This window comes from Triturus cristatus, chromosome 6 (genome assembly GCF_964204655.1).
Source record: "Triturus cristatus chromosome 6, aTriCri1.1, whole genome shotgun sequence".
Taxonomy (NCBI): domain Eukaryota; kingdom Metazoa; phylum Chordata; class Amphibia; order Caudata; family Salamandridae; genus Triturus; species Triturus cristatus.
In genome coordinates this window covers 1,548,294,393-1,548,317,825 of record NC_140589.1, presented here as the reverse complement: position 1 = coordinate 1,548,317,825, position 23,433 = coordinate 1,548,294,393, and the positions used below count along the sequence as shown (strand labels likewise).

The 23,433-nt window shown below is 45.3% G+C and overlaps 1 protein-coding gene across 1 annotated transcript in view; it reads right to left on the bottom strand.

Moving 5' to 3' along the window:
- LOC146821651 (uncharacterized) overlaps nt 1-23,433 on the bottom strand; it is a 2,850,214-nt gene that overhangs the window by 2,055,833 nt on the left and 770,948 nt on the right. The gene's annotated exons all lie outside the window — the stretch shown is intronic.

Below are 23,433 nucleotides of genomic sequence, written 5' to 3'. Positions count from 1 at the left end.
CACAGCACTCCTCCCCAGACCATCAACTGGCCCCCAGCGCTGAACTTTTCACTGCAGACCGAGCCATGTCTGTTTTGCGACTTTGATCTTTTCTGTGCAGCAGATCCTGGTGATTATTTGTGATCGGCGTTCATGTACTGGTTAGGCGAGTAGTCTCTAAACATATTGATTCAGTAGCTTTACCCTGTTTTAATGCAACACTGCAAATCTGCTCAGGTTATCTTTTTCTTTTTTTTTGTTGTTCCTAAGGTGGACCAAATTTGCATCTTATTGTTGATTGGTGGACTCACTGGTCTATTCACTGTTCAAGTCATTTGGGTTCAGGCAGCGTGGTACGGCCTCTACCGTTATCTCTGTTTCAAATCTATGGTTCATTGTTGTGGGCATCGGCTGTCCGAAACGTTGTCACCCCCCCTCAGATGACACCGACTAAGTTTTCAATGGGATTTGTTGTTGTTTTTGGGGTGTGTTAGCTTCTAGGAATGAATCCAATTCTCGGGGCCCGCGGGCTCAGGTGTGGGTGGTGGGTGGGGGCTTGGGGGGTGCGGGTTATGTGGGGTTGTCTATGTTTTCTTTTTGATGGTTTCGCAGTTTTTTTTATTTTTGCCATATCGCTGGTTGAGTTCCCCGTTCTGGTAGCCTTCACCGGGCTGATGATGTACTGGTTGTATGCACGTCGATTTGGTTTGATATGGTTATGGCGGTGGCCCCTGCGGTGAAAGTTAACATGCTGACGTGGAAAGTCAGGGGGCTTAATAACCAGAGGAAGTGTAAATTAGTTTTGGCATATTTGAAACGTCATGAGGCAAAGATAGCCTTTTTACAAGAGACCCACCTCCCTCCCCAGGGTTCCCCTCCCTCTGCTTCCTCTTGGGGATCCAACAGGTTTTTCACCAGCTATAGTACATATTCCCGGAGGTCTGCACTTTAATTCACAGCTCTCTCCCTTTTACACTCAAGGGTAAAGCGGAAGATCAGCAAGGACGCTATTTACTAATTAAGGGAACACTCCTGGGCCAAACGGTCCTTCTCCTTAATATTTACACCCCAAATACTGATGACCCTGTCTTTTTTGGTAATCTGCATGCCCTATTGAACCGCCACAATTACGACATCCTCTTTTTAGGTGGGGACCTCAACCTCTGGCTCAATCATGCTCTAGACTCCTCAAATACTCAGGCATCCCCTAAGATTCGCTCCATTGCGGTATTTAATGACCTGATCCATTCTTTGGACCTTCGCGACGTCTGGCGTAAGCATCACCCATTGACCCCCGGCTACACGTTCTACTCAGCACCCCACTCAACACATACTCATATTGACTACGTTTTTGCTACTGCTGCAGGGCGTCGCTGGGTGGAGGGTATGGACGTACAGCCCCGTACCTTATCAGACCATTCCCCTGTACCTTTGCACCTAAACATTCCACATTCGGCTAGGTGGGAATGGAGATGGTCTTTTCCAGCCTCGGCCCTGCTGGACGAGGTGTTCCGCTCAGAGGTCAAGGAAGCCATTACGGAGTACTTCGCTCTTAACACTGGCACGGTGGCCCATTACTCCACTCTATGGGACGCCTTCAAGGCGTTAATTCGGGAAGTTACCATCTGCAAACAGGCCGGAGTTTTGCAGGCTGTGCATGGCAGCCTGGGTAAAGTAGAAGCCGAATTGGCGTTACTGGACAAATCCTCCCTAGATCTGCACGTACAGGCTAAGCGCAATGCCCTCTTGCTGGACTTCAATGATCATGCTAACAGGGAGGCCTCCCTGCTTGGTAAATACCAACTGGCTCGGCGCTATGGCGAACGCCCTGGCAGGACACTGGCTCGCTTGGGGAGCCCCCAGAAGGGGACTGGACATAGCACGTCCAGTACGGACGGTACGTCTGCCACTTCTGACACGGACATTGTGGCAGAGCTGGTGGCCTACCATCGGTCCCTTTACTCCACTACGCTTCCCGGCAAGTTTACACAGCACCTTTCCTATCTGGAGGTAGTGGCCATGGTTTGGCTTACTAAAGGCCAGGCTGATTTTATTTAGCGGACTCCTTTACGGTTGAGGAAATCTCGCTTGCCATAGATGCACTGTCCAGCTCCAAAGCGCCGGGCATTGATGGACTCTCGGAGCGTTTTAGAAAGCCTACAAGGACAGTCTGGCGCTCCAACTTCATGAGGTGTTTGCTGAGGCTCTGGAATCGGGAGTCCTCCCCCCCCCACTATGTGCGAGGCGGCCATCTCCCTCCTACTCAAGCCGGGGAAGGACCCCACGTATTGCTCATCCTACTGGCCCAATTCCCTCATCACTTTCGATAATAAAATCCTTGCTAAAACGCTTTCCACACGCCTTTCCTTGCTCATGGATCAAATTTTATCCCCAGTACAGTCCGGTTTTATACCGCATCGCTCCACTGAATCTTCACACGGTATTTTCATTTATCAACCGCATTGAACCCACTATGCCTGCGGCAGTTGCATTACTAGACGCAGAGAAGGCCTTCGATTCCCTTGAGTGGCCCTTCCTTATGGCATCTTTGCGTAAACTTGGCCTACCTTTTAATTTTATCGCCCTGATTGCCCTATTGTATTCTTCTACTGCCCGCCTCCGGGTTAATGGTTCCTTGTCCCCTCCCATCTCCATTACGCGTGGCACACGTCAGGGGTGTCCCTTGTCCCCGCTCTTATTCATCATAGCGATGGACCCCCTGGTCCACCACCTTCAAGAAAAGCTCTTGTTTCGCAGCCTGCAATTTCCTGCTGGACCGCTCTTAATGTCCCTGTACGCAGATGACGTTTTGCTTTTCGTCCGCCATCCCCAAACTAATGTGCAGCCCTTAATCGATGAGATTGAATGATTTGGCTCTGTGTCCGGGCTCAAGATTAATTGGGGAAAATTAGTGCTATTTCCCATTACGGATGGCTCGTTTTCTCTATTTTTTCCACACCATACCCATTCCTCTCACCAATGCCTTTTTTGCTTAATTACGCGGCCTCCTTATCCGGCTGATATGGGCTGGCCGTAGACCTAGGGTCGCATGGGACACTCTTACACTTCCATATGCGCGGGGGGATTTGCGGTTCTGGACCCTTAACTGTATTTCTTGGTGGCGCAGGCTCAATTTGCTCACCAATGGTTCCATTCGGATGCCCCGATACCCTACAGCAAAACAGATAAGGAACTAGCCGCTCCAACTCCTCTTGCGTCTCTGCTCCCGAGGGGAATCCCCCTCGATCCGCAGGACATCCAACCTCTGGCTACCATGTGCTGGGCTTGGCGCAAACTAAACCTGTTCTTTGGCTCTGGCCCTCTTTACTCTCCCGCCCTCCTGCTGGCTCACAATCCGTTCTTACCTCTCACCACTGACAGGGGGGTCTTGGCCACTCTCTCTAAACTGGGGATGGACACCTTTGGATCCCTGTTCCCAGATGGCGGGGCATGAAGACAATCTGACCTGACACAACTGCCCGGAATAACTGGTGTAGACTCCTTAAACGTGGCCCAGCTTCAGTGGACCCTTTGCGCCACTTTCTACACCTTCCCCGTCCCGTACGAAGACTTTCCCCCGCTTACCCTACTCATTGCGGATGACACTGGATCGCACTTGGTGACAAAACTGTATAAGGCCTGTTTGAAGCTCCGGGTGGTACAGGACGGGAGGACTCGACAGAGGTGGGAGGGCGATCTTGGACATCCGCTGACTGACAAGGAGTGGGTCTTCTGTCTCAAGCAAACCCATAAAGTGTCTCCCAACCATAGGCATAGGCATAATATTGCTTCATTTTAAGTTTGTCCATAGAATTTACATAACCCTAGCAAACGGGCAAAGTTTGACCCCACTAAACCCACAAATTGCCCTAAGTGTATTGTTTCAGATGTCGATTTTGCACATATGTCCTGGGCTTGTCCTCCAAATTTGGCTTACTGGCAGGAAGTCTTTGCAACGCTGGTGCAAATTATAGACACTCCTCTTACACCCTCCCCTGAAATGGGTCTGTTAGGTCCGGTTAATTGCATAAAACTTTGTTATAGGCGCTTTGCGGCAATAGCGTTACTTTTGGCCAAACGAGAGATTGCTGCCTTATGGGGGGCAAGGGCTCGACTGACTAAATCTGCCTGGCTTCGAAGCCTGGCATATTGTAGCGTCCAATCTGAAATATACGCTACACTTCAGCCCCCAACCTCCAGACCCCGAGACATCTGGTGTGTTTATCGCATGCACTTGCAGTGTACATCACTTGTTTCGCAGGGTGCAACTACCCAGACTGCCTCCCAAGCCATTGAATGACCAGCATACTAGTGCCTATGTCACTCACCTGGTCCTGTATTCCCCCCTACCCACGTTTCCGCACGCGGGACGATGCACCATAGACACCTGGTGTGTCGTATTGTGCCACAGTCCGGTGTAACTCGCACTTCAAATGCTGGAACTCACAATCTCTATTCTTCATCTGGATATGGTGTGGTAAATGTTCTATGTGATTTATATTTTTTGTGATTTGCTGCTGTATCTCAGTTGTTTTGGTATAATTTAGCATTTTCGTTTTGTTTGTGCTACGTATTTGATATTTTTGAATTGTATACCTTGAGGTCGGATATCATTTATGTCATTGATATGTTTGTTTTATGTGTGTGTATTTTCAATAAAAAATTAAAGAAGTCAATTCAGGGAAAGGGTGTAGCTCAGCATTGACCCTCGATACAAGTGCTCGGTTCCCATTAGGCAGTATTAGGCTCACAGATACCAGATAGGTCAATGTTCGTCAGACACCAAGTTTACAGTTCTGGGCTTTCAATTAATTAGTCAGTGCATTCGACGAGTTATATTCATCTTTTAGTTGTAACGGAACATGGTGCAACAACACATTGGTAAATATAAAGGATTGCAAGATGGTGTCTTTCTGTCACTGAAAAAAAATGATGCAAGGCTCTTTTCCTCAATACATGCCAAATGATTACCTATTTTGTGCCCCGTGTTTTTGCTTTGAAAACTGGAATAGGTGGATTCACTAGCAAGAGAGAGAGTTGAAATTCCTTTTTTATGCACATAATTTCCTCGCCTCTACGTTGGGGCACAGTGACTTAGTTTTTTAGATGTGTGTCAAATTCATGAGTAGGTTTTGTAAAAAGACAGAAAGCGTTTTTCTTTTTCTTTTTAAGGATAACAATATGATAATAGTGAACCACAATCACAGATGAATATAATAAAATAATGCATTAGATTCATAACATTGTAGGGACGACAAAGTAACACCTAACCTGTATATTGACTTAAAGATCACTGTTCTTCACTTATTTTGAGAGGTCCAACAAATTTGGTGAAATCGCCAACAAAGAGACCAATTTGAGGCAGAGTGTGCTACATATAAATGACCACATCCAACCAATGAATATTGATTGTACCACTGAATATCGACATCAACAATATTGTGGCATTCTATTATTGAGGATAAATATTGAGGGACAAAATATTAAAAGGTAAGTGCACATAGGGAAGGATCGATTTACTATTCACAACTTCACATCTATGTACATTGTAGATCAATGTAGTGTGTAGGTACATATATGTGGAGTAAGTTATAGAACATCTACACTTACTTACCTGTCAATATTTTATTTTTGATATTCAGTCCCATCGATATTGTTGACTCAATATTCAGGTGGCAAAGCAAACAACTGTAATATTTTAGCCATATCTTTGCGCAAATGCACTCTGAAATGCACAACTGAAGCTACACTAGTCCCCCACTCTCTATCTTTTGTACACTTGTTATTTTAGTAGCAGTTTAATCTTCTAGATCCCCCTTGCTTTAGGAAAGTGAAGTTGATGTTCTGCCCCGCCACTCTGAAAATTGTTCCAGCACTACTGCTTTAGGGAGTCCATATTTTACATCTTGGATGAGGATACATGATGGAACAGAAACTTGAAAAGGACTCACCGAATCCAACGGACACCCCTACACTGCCTGTTAGCCCTGGTTCCCAAACCGAGGAAACGGAGACTTGCCTATAAATTGCTGCAGTTAATGTTGGTTTTGGTGAGGCGTAGGGTCGCGATTACCTGGATGGGTCGGAAGGCCCTGGAGCTCGATACATGGCTCAGGGATGTGAGGGAATGGTCGCTGGCGGAAGAAATACATATGCAGAGCTCTAGGAGGGACGAGAAGTTGCAGGGGGACCTTCTGGCGTGGCGAGTTCTGTGTATGGAGGGGTTGGCGGAGGAGGGGCAATCGCCACAGAGTGAGTCGGAGGGAACGAGTGGGGAGCTGTATTCCCCGCTACCTTCGGAGGAGGAGGGGGGAGGTGATGAAGGCGAGGCTGATCCTGTGCGGCACTGAGCGGGGCTGGCCCGGATACTCTCACGTTATAGCCGGTGGCCTGCCTCACTCCAAGGTATTCCATATGTATATGTTTGCTGATTGGACCTGTATGTACTGCTTATTTCTGATGTCGGGGGGAGGGGGGAGAAATCTGATTGTTTGTATTAAAATGAAAAATAAAGTTTTCAAAAAAAAAGAAAAGGACTCATAAGCATGAGAAACTAATAAAGAACATAGCAACATATATTTGCCCAAGAGGGGGTGCTAATACCAGTTGACTAAGTCCAAATACCATACATGGGAAAGGGGTTGGACATAGGTTACCGTGGCTACTGTATTCTTTTCTGTCCGAATGATTGTCAGCAGTGTGGCTTTTTGGCTATGGTGTTCTTTAACACACACATTTTATTGTTTTTTTAGGAGCATTAACATTCCTATTTATCCTCATTACAATTGTTCTCCTTTGGATGCTTAACAAAGGAAGAAGAATCTATAGTCAGACACTCTCCTCCCCCCTCCAATTGCCCCTGCTCCTCCCAAGCATTTGTTGAGGGTGCTTTTCCAGCCAGATTCACATGGCACAATCCCTGTTCGAAATTCTAGTTTCTGTAATTTCTAATTTCTTCATCTATCAGTTTGATTATAAGGTGTATTGGTTTCAGACACACTCCCTGGTAGTCTGCTCATGCCTGACACTTTTTGGTGCATTTCTGGGGGCATTTCCAGACTGTATACAGTGCTTTCTCCATACCTATACAATGGCCCTTTTTCCATGTCTCACCCGCAGGGGTAATAACATCGGTCCAATGGCGAGCATCATCCCTTTTGGTAACTACTATTTCCAGGTGGAGCAGGGTGATCTTGGATCTGTCGCTGTCTAGGTTTTCGCTCATGTGTAAAAGGGTGAGTTTAGGGTCAAAAGGGATTTTCTATTCGAGGTCAGAGCTTAGGCAGCCTGTGACACCTAACCCAAAACGGTCTCAGCTTACTGCAGCTTCATACTGTATGTAACAGTTCTCTATCCTCATCTTGGCAGTGGGGGCAAGAGGGGGAGGTGTTCACACTCATTCTCCACAGCCTATGTCTAGTAAGATCTAACCTGTGGAGGTATTTCAGTGGTTTGAGACAGAGTCTGACCACGATGGCCGAGCACTGAGGGGATGCCATGGCGTCATGCCATTCTTCATCCGTGGGTTCCCCCAAAACGACCTCAAAGGCCGATCAAAGTGGAAAGAGTCTGGAAATTGTGTAACAACAAATGGTATACTTTCTCCTAAGAGCAGCTTGCCTTCCAGTGGGTTAAATTCGGGGAGATCATCCAATCCTGATAGATATAGTGTTAGTGCATGTCAGAGCTGCAAGTAACAATATAATTCAGTCTGCAAGGTTTGAAAGGTTTTTAAGGTGATAACTTCCATTACATAACCCACGTGTGAATACAGGCCCCCGGCACAGACCTGCCCATGCCATTGATGGCATTTTGTCAAATATACCGATACTTTGGGAGACACCCAAGTTAATAATTTGGTCTGATCATTTCTTACTCCCGTTTTCCTGGCCTATAGCAGGTCTTAAGGAAAGTAGATCACTTAATTAGGTGCATGGGAATAGATCCTGGAATACGATTTCTCTACCTGACCTTAAGAGGGTCCTTGATGAATTAGGACCAGTGTGCATGGGTGAGGTCATGGATGACGCCAATGCCATCTGCAGCTGGCTTCTGAAAGCAGCAGATTCAGTTCCACCTATGAGGGTCTCTCGGAAGGGAATAACGGCTCGCTAAGCCTGCTAGTTTACCCAAGACCTACCCTATTATAAAGGACTGGAGAGAGCCTGGTGGCGAAACTATCAAGAAGTAGACATAACACGCTACAAATTGGCCCTCAATGCTTATCATAACAACATAAAACGAGCTCACTGCTCTTTTTACACCCATTGTATCAAAGAGGCCGATAACAATGGAAGGAGATCTTTAAGATCGACTCCATCTTTATCGATCCTAAAACGAGGGCTCCACCGCCAGATAACAATCAGGTCATTTATGTTAGGCTCAGCGAGTTCTTTGAAGAAAAGTTCACCAAAATCCAGGCAAACTAAGTCGCTTCGATCTGGTCCAGAGCCCCGGTGATTTAGCAGGGCCCACAGCTGAAATAAAGCTGACCTTCTTTCTACCTCCCACGACAAAGGAGTTGAGGGGGATGTTTGCATATTGCAGATCAGGATCCCTGTAAGACCCTTGTCTACCTCATATCCTGAAGACCATTGCTGACAATATTACCCCAATTTATCAGGAGTTGTTTTCCATCTCGCTCAACCTGGGTGTTATGTCAGACTCCTAGAAGAGAGCTAACGTTGTCCCCCTTAAAAAGGCTAATGCTGACCCAGAAGTCCAAGCAAACTTCAGACCAGTCCCTTTACTGCCAGCGGCAGCTAAAGTACTGGAAAAGGGGGTGGATCTTCAGCTCACTACCTTTTGGACAGACAATAATATATTACACCCATCCCAATCTGGTTTCAGTGACCCTCACTCTACGGAGACAACGCTCATACAGGTCTCTGAATCCATTAAAACTAGGCTTGATTCCAGTCTCAATGTGGCTCTGGTGCTGTTGGACCTGTCAGCAGCATTTGACACTGTGGACCATAGCCTTTTGCTACAAAGGCTGGAACATCTAGGGGAGACTGGGCCTGCCTTAGGCTGGCTCAGGTCCTTTTTGGAGAACCGGAAACAGGATGTCTGGATGAACCCCAGCTCTTCCAGAGCCAAACCACTGAAATGGGGTGTCCCCCACGACTCTTCTCTGAGCCCTACTCATTTTAATGTATATAAGACTCCACTGGCCCATCTGATCAAATTTTTTGGCATTAAGGTTGTATCATATGTGGATGATACGGAGCTCCTGCTCTCTGACAAAGGGGACTCAGTGAGCACTAAAGAATCTTTCACCCTCTGCATGAAAGCGCTGTTGGACTGGCTCTGGTTAAACAAATTACAATGTAACCCAGACAAAACTAAGATCTTATTGTTGGGTTGAACCCTTTTCCAGGGTGGACAGTAGCCTGGCCCAGTAAGGTCTCCCCTCCAGCCCCCCCACGGAAGTGGCTAGAAATCTGGGTGTGATGTTTAACTCCCAACTGTCCTTCAATGCCCAGGTTTTGGTGGTGGTCAAATCATGTCTCTGGATCCTCCGTGTGCTAAGGAAACTCCTGCACCTCCTCCCCTATGAATCTCACGTTACAGTGGTCAGGGCACTGATCTTATCTAGGTTGGATTACGTCAATATTCTGTTCCTGGGTCTTTCTGACTAACTAGTCCAGTGTCTACAAGTGATAAGGTTCATGGCAATATGCCTCTTCTGTAGGCTACCTATAGACGCCTCAGTATCTCGCTTCCGTGAGAAGCTTCACTGGCTTCCAGTGCGCAACCACTTAATGTTTAAAACCCTGACATTGGCCCACCAAGCACTCTGCAACAAGGGTACTTAAATGAGAGGATTAAGGAGTACAGACCAGCAAGGTCACTACGCTCCAGTAATGTGGCTTGTTAACAATCCCCAGTTTAAAAAAACAACGGAGAGGGGGTGGGTCCTCCTTCATGGTCAGGGGAGCAAGCTTGTAGAACCAGATGCGTGATTACCTGAGATCAATAACCCAGGAAACTTCCTTCAAAAAGGCTTTGAAGACCTATCTTATTAAACTTTAGCGAATCTTGGACACCTATTGGATTCTGTCCCTCCTCACCTGTACTTTTATGCTGAAACATTGCATCCTAGGTAGACTCACACCCTATGGAACTACAGAAGGGTGCAAAGAACAACAAGCTGGATGACTAATGTTCAAGATGATGATGTATTAGTGACAGTCTTTGGACTGTCCACATTGTTGAAGTATTTAGCTATCCATGTGACATCTAGAAAGAGGGAAGGTCAAGGATTCAAAACCTTTAGGGGCTAAATACTCATTTAGTTTATGTTTGCACCCTAACGTTTTCCGTTCTCCACAATAAAGAAATCAATCAATCAAATCAGCTTTATTCGATTTTTTAATCATAAAATCATAAAAGCACAATGTTAAAAACAGTTTAAAAGGAAACAGTTTTCCAAATTCTATTAGGGGCTACAGGATAATAAAAATACAAATCATATTAAAAAACAGAAATACATGATAGAAATCCATATATATATACACAAAGGGATACAAAGGCACCAAAAGTGCACAGTAACTTCACATGGTGTTCCGGAACCTTATGACGGCCTTTAAGAAAGAAGAAGTGGCCATGATGGTATATTCATTTTCCAACATTTGTAATCTTAAAAAAGCTTTTCTGCATTATTTTAGATTCCATCTTCTGAGAATAGGCAATAAAAACTTTTTCCTCGGTACGACATAATATTTACAAAATAAAGTCGAATGCATCGTGGTCAATCTAGAGATATCATCGCATGGACATATAGGATGATGTTTTGTCCAGTCATTGATATCAGGAAATGTGACCATCCTAAAAAAAGACCCACTACGAAAACGGTCCAAAAGCATACGGGAAAAACCACTCTGTACACCTGTGTCAAATAGGGTTGTAGGTCTGAACAGGTAGACATCAAGTGATTTGCCATGACCGATTTCTTTTCTCTCTCGATGAGCCAGCGTTTGTTCTCTAAGTGATTCAGACAATGTGTCAGATTCCAAGCTGCTTGTGTTATAAAAATATTCTGGGTAGCCTATGTCATGTGTCATGCTTTTTATATAACTGATCCATGGCAAGTTCGCCATCCCATCCAACTTAAGGCAATCCATAATAACGTCCCTATTGAAGGCCCTCTCTATCGACACCCATACCTTATGCCATAGAAGGAGGGGAATGATCTTTATAGTGTCAGAAATATGTGCAAGACCAAGTTCCCTGTGACAACAATCGGTGGCGGTCGAAGTAGGAACCGCCAACAAATAGCACAAGAAGATGTTTTCGCAACGTTAAATTTGGTCCGTGCATTCAATACCCCATATGCCAGCCCCATATGTCCCTGTTGAGATACATTTAGGTTTATAGATGGGACCGGTCTTCCACCTAGTTTTTTTGAAAAGTTGGTAACAGCTCCTATGGCTCTCGAGAGGGTCAGCTTTCTACTATTCATGGGCGCTTTCCGCGAACCCTTCCTATCAAAAGTTATGCCTAAATAAGAGAATTTATCCGTGCTTACATTTTTTTTATTGTCAATAAAGATGTCACATCTTTCTCAATTTTGTCCCACAACTCATTGTAAATGTCTTGGCAATATTTACCTTTAAGCCCCGTTCTGTCATATAAGCAACAAAATTTGAAACAGAGCTTTGCAAACCCAACTGTGTCCGCGACATTATAACAGCGTCATCCACGTATAATAAAATTGGAACAGGGGTATCCCTAATAGTTGGGTAATCGTGTTTATGCTCGCTCAAGTGTTGCCCTAAGCTGTTTATATAGAGCGAGAAAGGCAGGGGGGCAAGAATGCACCCCTGCCTCACCCCTCTTTTTATAGGGAACTTGGCTGAGCATTCTCCCTGTTTCCCATACCGTACCCTCGCACCTGCCCCCTATATAATTCCTTTATGAACAGCAGCAAGGATGGATCCAACTCTAGATCTTTAAGAGTGTCCCACAGCATGACGTGTTTGACACAATCAAAGGCGGAGCTTAAGTCCACGAAAGTGAGAAAAAGTTTGCCCTTCTTGGCTTTTGTATATTTATCGATAATCAGGGACAGATTAAGTCCCTGTTCAGTGGTACTTAAACCTGGGCGAAAGCCATATTGGAAGACTGATAAAACACCTGTCTCTTCCACTCATGTCTCACGCTTATTTAAAATGACCCTTCCCACTATTTTCATAAAGGCATCCAATAAAGATATTGGGCGATAGCAACTAGGTTCATTTCTATACTAGGTTCACTCCACAATAGTCATTATTAGGTGCACTGTTGTGATTAAAACATGAATGTGAATTTCTCTTGCATGCCAACTCTTTAGATGAAGAATCCATTTTGAAATTATAAGAATATTTAAAACCAGGTAGGAAAACGTTTTTTTTAAGGATAAATTCATCAAAGACATGGCTACTAGTAAGGGTTTTCTCCTTTCTTTGGCAGTCATGATTCTAAAAGTAAACAAAATGCAAATTAACTATTTTGTAAAATCATTCGCATCAATTTGCCTCCATTCATTTCTGCTTATCCCTTCAAAAATGCACTTTTGACTCCCATTACTTGTATCTTTCCTTTTGAAGTGGGTGCATGCGCCCTTGTTATCTGTTAATGGATGTTTTAGTGATGTACGCTAGCTCACCCTAGACAGTGAAAGTCAAAGCGTTTATATGAATTATTAATATTTTCTTTAATGTTCGTTTTGTAGCTTTCCTCACTTCCCTTCAATACCTGGGTGCTGGGTTTGGTCTAAAATGTGAACATGGACTACTTAGTCAAGATTATAAATTCCCTCTTATTGAATAACATTTATCTTCATCCTCACTTGAACTTGATTGCTCTTTTCAGGAGTCATCATGTTATACTGTCCATGCCCTCAAATGAGCTCTAAACAGGAACCCTTGAACTATGTTATAGCTCCTTGTAGGAGAATCAGCAGCTCCCTTGCCTCTGATATGTATGTCACTATTCACAACATATATGATAATCTGTTGAGGAATACCAAGTCTCATGAATTTAGTAGTGCAGACTTTCCCTAACTCTACAGAGGAGGGAGAAGCATTGTTGCCTAGACAAAGATATGGGCCACTACTAAGTTTCTGTGTTTGAAAATGCTAGGCATAGCAGAGGAAACCCTCACTAGGCAGTTTTGGATAGGCTTCAAATGTAAGCACAAAAAAGACAATGTGGCTACATGTGGCTGATCAGGATATTTGCTGTAATCCAGCCAATGATTGTATACTCAACTGGTGAATGTGGTTTAATCGAGCCAAAATCACAACTTCTTCAAAAAGAAAAGGTATCTCAAAATCCAATGCTACCATAAAAGTTCAATGAAGGCCACTGTTCTTCATGCTATCGACCAGCAGGAGAGGTCACATCAAGTGTGAGCTACTGTTTTTTCCTAATGCACCAAGTCAGATGATAGAAGTTTCCAGCGGCATTGTCCAAAATGTAGATCTGGTGGGTTCCCATCTCATGCCTCTCTGGAGCCTTACAGATAAATTTGGGTGAGCGACTGAAAGCTTGAGCCGGGGTCGAGCTAGATGCCTGGCTCTGGCTCAGCTTCAGGTGCTCTTGGGCCCTTGCACCCTATACAAGCCTAGACCATCATGTGGCTTCTGCTTGCTACTCACACTATAATGCTAGGCGCTAAGCATGAAAGAGAAATAATGAATCTTTGATATAAAACAAGAGAACAAGATGCACATCTAGTGGTTGAATTACACAGTGCGACACTAGAAAACCTGGGATCAATCCCAGCTTCCATGCTTGACCAAATTATTTGATCCTAGGCAAATATTTTATTTCACTGGGCCTCCTTTTTGTTAACATAATCGCATAAGAGAGCACTTTCAAACACGTGAGTTGGGGATTTGCGCTGTAAAAAAATCTTGTGTTTGGTTTAATAGAATAGAATATTCCTCTATTTATAATAAGAATCTAGACCATAGATAGGGTACACAATATAAAAGACTTGATTTTTAGTTTACAAATTTATTTTTATTTTTTGGGCGTTGTCGTGGCAGAGAAGGCATGAATGTTTTTAAGTATACGTTTAAAACTATCACTTTTAATAAATTCAGCTCTATACAATTTAATGAAATTTGAGACAACTTTATCACAGTTTTATAGGATGTCTTTGGTGCGATTTAAGGCAAACGTTTCCAGGGCTCAGCCAATGCACAGACTATTGGAGCCAGAACTGATCCTTGGCTCGGCTATAGCTTCGCTTTGCCTGTTAATGTATTGGCTCGCCCACCTCTATTACCAGAGAATGAACAGTAGGATAAGGTACTAAGACCAGCCTTACTGAGTGTGCGCCTCCACGGGGAGTGTCTTTGACTGCGAGTGAAAGTACTTTTAGTGTAGATTCATCCTAGAAGTTTATCCTGGTTAATTGTTTTTGATGTCACCGGGTGTGCCATACCACTAGTACATTGCTCTACTTTAACAAGTTTATCTTTTTTATTAGGGAATCCAAGTTAACTTATTCTGAGGCAAGAACATTTACTCAGACTACATTGGGGATATTTGCCTTTCAAATATTTGAGTGAATGGATCATTTTATGTTTTCATATTTTACAAGTATAATTTTATTTCCCAACTGTATTTTACTCTATTGCTTTTATTATTGATCCCCAATTACATCACAAACTACTGCTACATATTCAGCACGCCTACAAGGCCCTCTACAACATCGGAGCCCAATACCTCAAAAACTGCCTCTCCTTCCATGCCCCCAAAAGAAACCTCCGCTCAGCCGACCTCGCCCTAGCCACCATCCCTCGCTTCTACAGGACCAGAGCAGGTGGAAGGTCCTTCTCCTACCTCGCAGCCAAGACCTGGAAGATCTCCCCTTTCTTCTTTAGCGAAGCCAGACATTGCACCAATTCAGGAAAGGCCCCCGACCTGCCTATTCAAATGACCCAACAGAGCTGCTCAAACCCTCCCTTCAGCACCTTGAGAGCCTAACGGGAGAGTAGTGCTCTCTACAAATCACTGATTGATTGATTGAGCATCTATTTTTTAATGTGATCACGTTCAATGAATGCTCAGATATTCACACCATATGTTTGGATTCTCTTATTCTCCTTCACTGCATTAGATGCATACGCACAGCTACACATTCAGAGGAACTTGCTTAGAGCTGACACTGCAATTAGGCCCAAAACACTTCCCAAATAGGCCACACGTGCATTCTCACACACACCCAGAAACAACAAATGCTTACGCATCCTACCTTTCACCTCACTGCTTTTTGCTCCAGTATACTTCTAAGTGGAGTGACATATAACACAATAAGTGTTGAGCCAAATATAAAGGATATTCTGGTCAATCCAAGGCACCTCCCGAAGAGCGTATTTAAAGTATATGACCAGCCACTGGAAGGAGCTGATTTGTATGATTACCTGGGAATAAGGTTTGATGCAAACTTAACCTGGGCAAAGCTGAAGTCCAAAAGTGAAGCTAGCAAATGCTGTTGCTGTTCCGTGTTTCAGTGGTAAATGGGGCTGAAGAATGATTAAACCATTAAACTATCTTTCCAGTCGTACCAAGCTAAAGCACTGGCAGCGCGCCTGTATGCGGCTGAGCTTTGGGGATGTAACACGGCTCTAGGACTTCTGAAAACTGAAAAAAAAAATTGCACTGCTTTTAGCACCACAGTCCAGAGTCCTCAATAGCTGTCTTAAGGCATGAACTGGGCGTGAATAATATTGAAGCTGTTGATATGCTTAAACAAAATTGTGTATTGGCTTTGAATATGGACTAAACCAAATCCTACCTTAAGCCTGTTTGTACAATTCGGACGTCATCAACCATTGCAGGCGTCGCATCTGGGAGAAGAAGATAGTGAAAGCATCAGGTAAGCGATTGGGAGCCCATGTTATAGACAGGAGCAGGCGCAGGTTGGTGCCCCCGAGCCATCAGAGAAAGTGAAGGAGGCTCAACGAGGGAGAAACCGAGATGGTCCTCGCTGTAGGGGCCGTTCCAACCATAACCCATCCACAGCGGACAGCCAGAGATATCGGGGCCACCACCAGGGGAGCTTGAAATCATATCCACTGGATGGATCCAGGGACGCAGCGAGTGCAGTACATGTGAGGCTGATGCTCGTTCAGAGGTGTAGTGGATCCCTGTCCTGAGCAGGCTGACCCATCATAGCTCCCTGCAGACCAGGTCCCAGTAGCTCCGAAAGGATAGCATCCCTGAGGTCAAAGAAGGGGGGCTCCACCAAAAGACAGCCTGGCTCTCAGGAAAGCGAAACCCAGGGTGGCCCAAGCAGGGCGACCTCAACGGCAGCAGAAGATCACACGTTCATATCTGAAGGCCCTGTTCTCCAATTTGAGAGATGACCTCTTGGTGGTAAAGCGGAATCTATTGAGTGAACTACAGTCGGTACGCAACGAGGTGACAGATATCAGGGACCTGGTGGATGCGATTGAAGAACACAAAACCTCTCACGATGAGATTGCGCACCTGCAACAGGAAATCATTCGCTTCACAGATCAACAATTGGCCCTACAAGCCCGCATGGAGAACTTAGAAAACTGCTCCAGGTGCAATAATATTCGAATTTGGGGTGCCCCAAGAGAAGCGGAGAGAGGAGACATTGAGGCCTACATTGCGGAGCTATTTGCTCAAATCCATGGAGATACCCAGGCATCGGAGATCCGTCTGCATAGGACTCAGAGTGGGTCGCTGGGGTCCCAGATCACCTCGATCATTAGACATTCTGACCTGTGTACACAATTTCTCTCTGAAAGAACGAATCTTGAAGAAAGCAAGAGAAACGCCATCAGTGTTATACCGAGGCCAAGTCCTCCATCTGTTTCAAGACCTGGTGGCCTCAACACTTCAGAAAATGAGAGACTTTCGCCTGGTCACAAACTATCTGCGTGAAAAGAAATTGGCCTACTCTTGGGGGCATCACTTGAGATTGATCTTTCGTTGGCATGACCTGCTTCATCAAATCCGCTCCCTGTCTGCGGCATGTGCATTGCTCCAGATAGAGCCCCCTGAGGAGCCACGCAAGGGAACATCGATCGTCAGCTCCGGAGGGGAAAACAGAACCGCTGGAGATGGTGACGGGTCGCCTCCAGTCAGAGGGGGTCCGGCCCGGACTGGGCGACCATGGTATCTGAAAGGAGGACCCTGCTGGACAAACTGGCAAAGGATACTTGCACCAACGATCCTGCCTGAAGTGACATGGCTTGAGTAGAGAGCTTGGCAGCAGGAGAGGGTGGCAGGATGTGGGGAGGTGGAAAGAGACCTAGAGGACTTCATCATTGCCCCACACAAAGACTTAACCACTCTTAGAGGGATGGACCCTTCGTTTCCCCCTCTGAATCAGGGACCATGGTTCTTTGTTGTTACTGTTATTGTTTTGGGGAACGTTACTGGGTGCCCATCAGGTGGTCACAATTCACATACTAGTCCAAACTTGAGGGTGATAGTTCCCCATGAGGTAAGGGGAAGTGCGAGAAAGCCGGGTGGGGAGGGGTGGGAGCGAGTCGAGAGCCCATAATGGCATGAATAGCAAAAAGTCGTAGGGTACTGACCCTAAATGTCAAGGGCTTAAATAATCAAGTTAAGAGGAGGGCAATACTTGCCTATTTAGAACAGTCTCAGGACGATGTCTGCCTCCTCCAGGCGATGCATTTGTTGCGCAGGAACTAGAACAGATTGAGATCCTGGGCCTTCCTGCAGCAATTATTCTCCTCTTTGCCACACAAGAGGGCGGGGTGGCAATATTGTTCTCACAGTCCTTTCGAGGGAAGGTCGGGACAAAGTTAGCAGAGATTAAGGGCCGCCTTCTGGGTACCAAGTCCATTTCAGTTCTCATTCCATTGTCCTGGGGTTAGTATACACATCCCTAATGGGGAGCAGGAACAGTTTCTGCAAGAAGAGGTAGCAGACATCCTAACTACTCAAGATAGGTGGGTGACCTTGAGGAGAGACCTAAATCTGGTACTAATGAAACGGATCATCCGACCCAGAGGCAGGGAGCAACTCAGGAGGTCAGTCGGTGGGGGCCCTTAGGCTACAGGAACTAGGATTGGGGGACATATGGCGAAGTCTGCACCCAGATTCCAGAGATTATAGATTCTACTCGCGTGCACACAAATCCTATGCCAGACTGGACCATTTCCTGGGGTCTAGGGAAGTCCTGGTAGCGACACGCTGGGTGGAAATTGAACCCTAATCCCTGTCTGACCATTCGGCAGTCCTGCTAGACCTCACTATCCCCCTCCATGATCAAAGGCCCCATTCCTGACGTTTACTGGAAACCCTACTCCGTAGGCCGGTGGTAGTAAAGCAGATAGAGATCTCATTTAGGAAGTACCTGGAGGTCAATGGCACCCCAGACACTTTGATCGCGATGGTATGGGACTCAATGAAAGCTGTACTCAGGGGAGCGGATTGCCATCTATGCGGCGGATAATAAGGATAGACGTGATAAGCACTCACAGCTACAACAACAAATGCGTGAATTAGAATGCATGCACCACTGTACTGGGGTGCCTAGAGTGTGGCGCCAATGGGAGGCGACAAGGAACCAATTGTCGGGCCTGGATCATTACTTCACCTTAAGCATGCGTTTTACGTTGGAGAGAACAAATCTGGAAGAATGCTAGTGAACAAACTCAGGGGTCAGTGCCAGGCCAATGTGGTGGAGGCGTTGCTCACTGAGAAAGGGACATTTAGTGGTGAGGGATGAGGCTGTGGTGGAGAGGTTTGGGTTCTTCTATAAAGATTTGTTCTTGGCGCAGAATCTCCCACCCCAGGTAATTTCTGAGTATCTGGAAAATGCCAAAGTGACAGGCTTAACAGGAACAAGTGGCGGACCTGGATAGCCCTATAAGGATTGAGGAAGTCATTGCTGCAATCTCCAGATTGAAGCCACATAAATCTCCCAGCACAGATGGCTTTTCGGCCAGCTTTTATAAAGCCTTCTGCAACTTGGTGGCTCCTCTCTTCACCAGAGTGTTCAATGCAATCTCAAGTTCAGCGACACTCCCTCCCTCAATGCAGGAGGCCCTGGTGGTGGTTATAGCAAAACCTGGGAAGGACAAAAGATTATGCAGGTCCTACCGACCTATATCGCTTCTGAATGTTGAAGTGAAGTTGTTCACAGGTATCCTAGAGACTCGCCTTGCCCCTTATATGCCCAGATTAGTGTACCCTGATCAATATACGTTTATTCCTGGTAGACAGAGTTCAGATAACACTAAGCAGATCCTTCACCTTATAGACACGGCAACCTACTCCCAGCAGAGAAGGGCTTCGACCGGGTTCAATGGCCCTACTTAGAAGCGGTACTTAAATGCTTTGGATTGGGGGACAAGTTCTGCTCATAGGTGCTGAGCGGGTGCAGGGGGCCGAGGGCTACTGTCAAGGTGTTCAGAGAGCTTTCCCATAGATCTCGTAACCCGGCAGGGATGCCCCCTCTCCCTGCTTTTATTCGCGCTCTACATTGAGCCGTTTGCACAGCGGGTCCAGGATGGCCCAAAGATTACAAGCATACACTTTGGGGGTGAGGAACCCCTAATCACTTTATATGCGGACGATGTTATCGTTTCCCTAGACAACCCACGAGACGCCCTACCAGAGTTTCTGGCAGAAGTTGGGAGGTTCGGGGCGGTCTCGGGATTCCAGGTTAATTTAGCAAAATCACTGGCACTGAGCCGTTGCGAGACTCAAAGGAATTCCTCACTCAGGCTCTCTCCCTTTGGTGGGAGCGGAATATATTGTATGTAGGGCCTCATCTCACATCGACCATCCAGGAAGTGGTTGAGGTAAACTACCGAAATTTGTTTAAATGAGTACAAACTGATCTCGCTAGATGGCAAACATTCCCACTGTCATGGATTGGAAGAATAGCTGCACTAAAGTTGTTAGTCCTTTCCAGAATCTTATACACCTTTTTGACACGTCCGCTGTGGCCCCCAAAGGGGACTTTCCAGACCCTACAAAGAGCCTGCCAAAATTATGTATGGGCGGAACATCATTACCGAATGCACCTTGAGCTCCCCTAGCAAGCACCTGCTAAGGTGGCCTGGGGATCCCATGTATTATACAATACTTCCAAGCAGCGCAGATCAGGTTCCTAGTTGAGTGGTCGCGCCCATAATCTAAGAAGAGTTGGTTCATCATGGATAGGACAGTAGCCGGAACATCCTTGTGGAAGAATCCCCATTCTGGGCAGGCCACATTGCCCTCCCAATCTTTATCTGTCCGCGATCATGGCGCCTACCCTCTGAGTCTGGGATGCAGTGCCCAGTAGCAAAGGCCGCTCGTCGTTCCCCTCCCTGCTTTTGCCGGTGGTGAAGAATTCAGATTTTACCCCAGGTATGATTATAGTGGCTTTTCAGGAATGGCTGAAGCTGGGATGCAGATCAATAGGCCATTTCTTCGATGAAGAAGGCCCCATAAAGTTTGACACTCTGAGGGCAGGCAATGCTATTCCTAAGGGGGAGAGATTCCGGTACACACAGATCAGGCATTGGTTGATGCAGCCAGAGATATGAGATGCAGCTCGGCGTCCACTGGCTAAATTTGAGAAATGGCTTCTAAGCAAAGAATCAGATAAGCATTTAGTATCGGACTTATATAAGTTGTTGATAAATAAGGCCTCTGACACTAGATCTCCAGCCCAATAGTGATGGGAGCGGGAACTAGGGTGGGAGCTGTCCGTTCAGGAATGGCGAGACATTTATTATCGGGCGAGACATCCAGCGTCCAACACATCAGGCATGGAAACCGCGTAAAAAATCACCACTTACTGGTACCCCTGAGACACTACTACACATTTTATGGGAATACCCCAAATTGACTCAATTTTGGGACAAAATCCTGATGGAGATTGATCAATATTTTAATACTCAACTCCCCCGATTTCCTGCGTGTGTGGTGCTGGGTCTTCCCAATCCATTGACTTAGTCACGCAAATCTGACGAGGTAGACATATCGCACTAGCACTGGGGGAGGCTCACCAATCGATCTTGGCCCTCTGGGGCACTGATAGAATCCCAAACAGACTGGGGTAGCCCCACCGTATTTGGCATTTGTTGGGGATGTAGAGGCTTACATTGACACTTAAATTACAGGAAGACATATTCAGGGAGGTTTGGCATCCGTTTATTTCTCTTATCTCACCGGAATTCACAGAGCTTACCTAGGTATTTAAAATTGCTGTGCCTGAGTGTCTCACAGCCTTGACTTACCCGAGGGGACCTTCACGAGTACAACAATTATATGCTCATAGGGACACATGAGTTTATGGCCACACAGGAGAGGGGTGTAAAGGCTTAAGGGGGGTTTAGAGGTAAGTTTTCCTTTTTATTATATTAGGTTGTTGATAAGTTGCTCAAATGACTGACAGTGGCTGAAACTTGATACTATGTCAGTGACTGCATAGCCTCACTAAGTGGTCTCTGTCGCAACAATAAAAATAAATATTATATTTAAAGCCAACATTTGAGTGATAATGCGCCACACTTAGTTTTAATCAGGATAGGGGCCACTCTCATTAAAATAGTTTTGACTGGACCTCTACCTCCTGTTTTAGCTTCACTTTCTCAACATCTACACTCACTAGGCCCCTCACACACACTGCACCTAACGGCAAGGAATAAAAGATCTCCGCTAAAGAGCCCTTCTAGGGTGCCCGTCGGGTATTGCAGCGCCGACCCGACGAGGAGCAGACCCTATGATGAAGCATGAAACCTAGCTGGCTGGGTGTGTGAGGGTCCTAATTCCGAAAGGAGGAATTCCCCTCCTCCATCTAGCTATTTAGTGAGCTCAGTTTCACTTAAGCAATCTGTTCTGTCCTAGCCTGTCAGGAACTGCATATCCTTCTGTATTGATCCATTTTTGCTAAACAAACAATACAAAAGATTGTAATTTTTATTAAAAACACATTTTTAACCTCAAATTCCAGCTTTTTATTTTTAGTTAGTACAGGCTTGGTCTTCAAATATCAGTGACATACTCAAGAATTGACATATATACTTCCAAACTTGGGTAGATTCTGCCTTACATGTAAATGTTTTACTGTTGTGTGCAGATTTAGATTCCTTACATTGGTTTCCCGATTTATACCCTTATATAGGTACAATTCACATTGTCCTTATTTGGACAGGAAAATCTGGCCCTTATTTAGACATTGTCCGTACAAACCAAATACAGACATGGCCACCTACATCCATCCATCCATGCCACAATGAATTCTTGGAAAACCAGACCCTTAAGCCTTTAGGAATTTCCCTCAGCTTGAATATTGATTTCTCCAAGAACTCATTAAGTATGCATGAACATCTATTCCTTAGGGGTTCATTCATGACGTTCCTCTGCCCGACTTTTATGTCAATACTGGCATTCCTAGACACCTTCAAGGTATAAATATACCAGCACTTGCCTTGGCAAATTGCGGTTCCCGGAGGATTCGATCCAACCCAGACTACGCGGTTCGCCACAGCAAGTGAGGAAGGAGATCGAGTTCCAGCCTGATGCACTGACCTGACGCTGCCATCCTCCTCGCAGAGAATCCATCTCCAGTGCTCTCTGACTTCCCTTGCGGGGGGTTAGACTATCGAGTCCAGAAGAGAGATTCCAACCTCTCTCATACTAAGGTATGGAGCTGACTAGAACTTAGAGAAACTTTTGGCAACTCTTGGCTAAACTAAAATATAGCTAGCTATACTTTAGAAATGGCACCTACTTCAAACCTCGTACTGCACTTAGGTTAGGTACACTGGGGTAGAACAATTTAGAAGCATCAGATGAGTATCACATTTTAGCTTATGTTATTTATGTATGTACTTTGATTAATATATGTCATAGCTACAAATCATGCTATTGCAGTATTATTTTATCTTACTGCTAACCTCGTACATATTGTCCTTCGCAGTCTGTCTTACGATTGTAGCAATTCATATCTCTTGCATGAGAAATAAGACTGTTCAATTAAATCCTTTTATTGAAACGCCTGTCTCTCTATTTCTGTGCAACTCTGTAGAAACGAAGCATGCACGACTGACTGAGTGAAACTGTTATCTATTGTTTCCACGATTATGAGACTTTTCTGATTCTAAAAGGAAACAAAGTTGTCATGTTTATGCCGTTGTCAGAGACTAATCTCTTCTTGTATATTCGAGAAGTTTCTAGTGACCTCTGAGTTAGCTGGCACACACAAGTAATTAAGTTTAATATACTCGATAGAGACATACTGACCTTAGTCCTATGTTAAATCTATAGTGTATGTTATTCCAATGCACAGAGCCTATCAGGGATATAGGAACTACACTACATGGCACCCAACGGTTTGGTAAGGCACTAATTTAACGCTAGATACTGAAGTACCTCAGTCGTGCTTTTCTCAGAGACCCTCTACTCATAAAACTCCATAAGACGTCTGGAGTGGGTAGGGATAATATCCGCCAT